At 32.2% G+C, this 3049-nt stretch overlaps 1 long non-coding RNA gene across 1 annotated transcript; it reads left to right on the top strand.

Moving 5' to 3' along the window:
- The first annotated feature begins 537 nt into the window (after positions 1-537).
- Positions 538-2339, top strand: LOC131072063 (uncharacterized). Its single transcript, XR_009112651.2, has 3 exons — positions 538-616; positions 1462-1677; positions 1781-2339. It is a non-coding gene; the product is annotated as an uncharacterized LOC131072063 (long non-coding RNA).
- The last annotated feature ends 710 nt before the right edge of the window (positions 2340-3049 follow it).

The following is a 3049-nucleotide window of genomic DNA, read 5'->3' as shown; positions in this document are numbered from 1 at the left end:
AAGTTATCCTATACTGCATGATTCTTTTTTTCTATTACCAACCTAATTACAAAATTATCACTAAGAACTTTATTTTTATTAATCAAAATTTACATTTAACCGTTAAAGTGAGTGATACATAAAAATCGTACATACTTTTCGACTTTTTTCTATTACATTGCTAACTTAATTACAAAGTTATCCCATACTACACAATTCTTTTTCCTATCACCAATTTAATTACATAATTATCACTAAGAACTCTATTTTTATCAGCCGAAAATCCACTTGTAACCATTAAAGTGAATGGTATATAAAAAAATAGATACATATATACCTTCTGAAGCTGATTATGAAAAGAATTGTAGTAGCCCGGTTGTATGTGTTGCTCACTCCTGTTACGCACCTACTCATAATTTCCCGTATACTTTTAAAGGCGAAAGTGATTTGGGTGGTCCAATTCGAATAATTTCTTACTGAAGAATGAAGGAAAAAGAAATTAAAGAAATTAAAAAATCTGATTCTGCTACCGACAAAACTGAAGAACATTATGCACGCTACCATACTACATAAATCAGACATTCTCTGATTTCATAACATTATCTGATACTTTCTTCGTGCTTTTCCTTCAAAATCTGTAAGTTTTCTCATCAAATTTTTACTTGGTTTCAGTATATATTTGTTGTTTGAAAGTATATAACTGAGTGATTCATCACTTTCAAGTTTTCCATAAGCAAAAACTTTAATGTCTGCAGACACAATATTATGTCTAACACTCTGATTATCTAGGCAAGACCGCTCTACATAATGTTGTAACTAATTTAAATTGGCTGATGGATGTTCATAACATTCGTGCTATTTGTTTCTGTTGTAAGTATTCTGATAGCTAATAGTAATTTTACAATTCATTTATATTAAAAAGTGGAAAGTCGTAAGTGTGTCTTTGGTCTATTAATGAAGTTGGAAGGTTCTAAATGAGTCCACACGGATCAAGTCTTGATGAGTGCAAGTCTCTAATACCATAAGAGATGAGGTCACTATCATGTTCTAGATTTTGGTGGAACAAATACTCCTCAATCCTCATCTCTTAGCCAAGAGATTTTAACTCATGATTTGTATTCTTATATGTATTATTTTGCTCCACATGATTTTGATGGAACAAATACTCCTCAACCTTGATCTCTTAACTAAAAAATATTAACTTGATACTTATGTTCCTCTATATATTTAATAATACTGTTTGATATGTTGATCAAGGTGGAGGCAAGAGGAAAGATTTCCATCGTAGTTTTCTTTCCAAAATCATTGTATAAATAGTATATGAATAAAGAACAATGGAGTTCTTTGCCATTTACCTAGAACCATGGCATGCATATGTTTTTAATTTTTCGAGTTGAGAAACGACAATGTGCAAATGATATTTGGTATAGTATTTTATGATTTATTATTTTAGATAAAAAAAAGTTTAGTTTTTTCTTGCAGGGGGGATATCATTCTGGGCCCATCTGTTATAGGACGGAATGAGTCTTACATGAGCACTGTTTTCCCCAAGAAGTGTACCTCTGTTCTTGAAACTGTTGCAAATATCGGACTTCTATTCTTTCTCTTTCTGGTTGGGCTGGACTCACCTTGGGATTCCTGATGAACACCAAAGGGCTGGTAGAGTTGATTGTCCTCAACATTGGCAAGGAGAGGAAGGTATGATTCCAAGCCTTGAAGCTTCTCTATCTCATTCAGACTACTTATAATGGCAATTTATTTTCAATCGAAAGACAGTTGAATTTTTTCATGAAAGCCACAGATGCTACACCACAGAGCAGAACATAAACTGCTATGACCGGACTTTTGCCTGAGGCTGACAGAGCAACAGCAATTGGTAAGAGAACCCAAGCAACCACATCGTTGACAGCTGCTGCAGACATGGCCATCTGACCCACATCTCTTTAAAGAAGTTTGAGCTCTGCAAGCACAGGGAAGGCAGTGATAGACAATGCAACACCCATGAAGACAAGAAAGGCGCCATAATCCACACCTTTTGAAATTGTTGACCTGAGTAGAAAAGCAACCCCAATCTCAGCTAGGAACGGTCAATTGGCAGAGCTTTTCTTCCTGTTCGCCTAATGGCACCAAAATCTAACTCCAGCCCAACCAGAAAGAGAAAGAATAGAAGCCCGATATTGGCAACAGTTTCAAGAACAGGGGTACTCTTCTTGGGGGAAAACAGTGCTCATGTAAGATTCATTGCGTCCTATAGCAGATGGGCCCAGAATGTTTCCCCCCTGCAAGAAAAAATCTAAACTTCTTTAATACCATACTACCTTACATTGAATATTTTAATAAAAAATATATTATTTTCTTCATTTTAATTTTATTTTTTTAGATTTAATTAAATGTATTATTCTTAAACATTATCATGTGATAGTTAAAGGTTAATCTTCATTAATAAAAATAAGATACATTTTTTATTATTATTTGATATAGATAAAATGTAAAATTGCATTTGATTTTTTGACCATTCAATCAAATGATATTCAAGTAGAGTAGATTCAATGACAAAAAGAATCATATAATAGATGTTCCAAATCATAAAATTGTTTTTGATAGAATTTGGTGTATATTTGTTGAATTATAGATATGTGCCTTTTAAGAAGAAAGCAAATCACTTATCTATTTTATGCACTTTGGGTACAAAATCTCTTTGTGAAAAGGGTTGAAGAGAGCTCAACTTACGTATTGTTTTGTTTCAATGAATTTCGTCTTGTGGTTTGTTAAAGTGAGTAATTTAAAAAGCTCTATCTAAAATATGAGCCATAGGTATATTCTTATCTCTTTGTATTCTATCAATTTTGGGGGTCAACTGAATCATATGATAAAACTTATGTTATGATAATACTTATTTTACCATAAAATCAAGGAAGCATAAAAAAGTGATTATACAAGCACACATGAATTTTATTTGAGTTGAATTTGTAATTTGATAATTATTGAGTTATATTTGATCAATAAATATTTTCTTATTTCTTTAAGTTGGAATTATTGATTGGTCAAGAGATGTGCAATAGAAAAACTA

Source organism: Cryptomeria japonica, chromosome 3, assembly GCF_030272615.1.
Source record: "Cryptomeria japonica chromosome 3, Sugi_1.0, whole genome shotgun sequence".
Lineage (NCBI taxonomy): Eukaryota > Viridiplantae > Streptophyta > Pinopsida > Cupressales > Cupressaceae > Cryptomeria > Cryptomeria japonica.
Note: the sequence above shows the minus strand (reverse complement) of the source record. Positions and strands in the feature narration are given on the sequence as shown.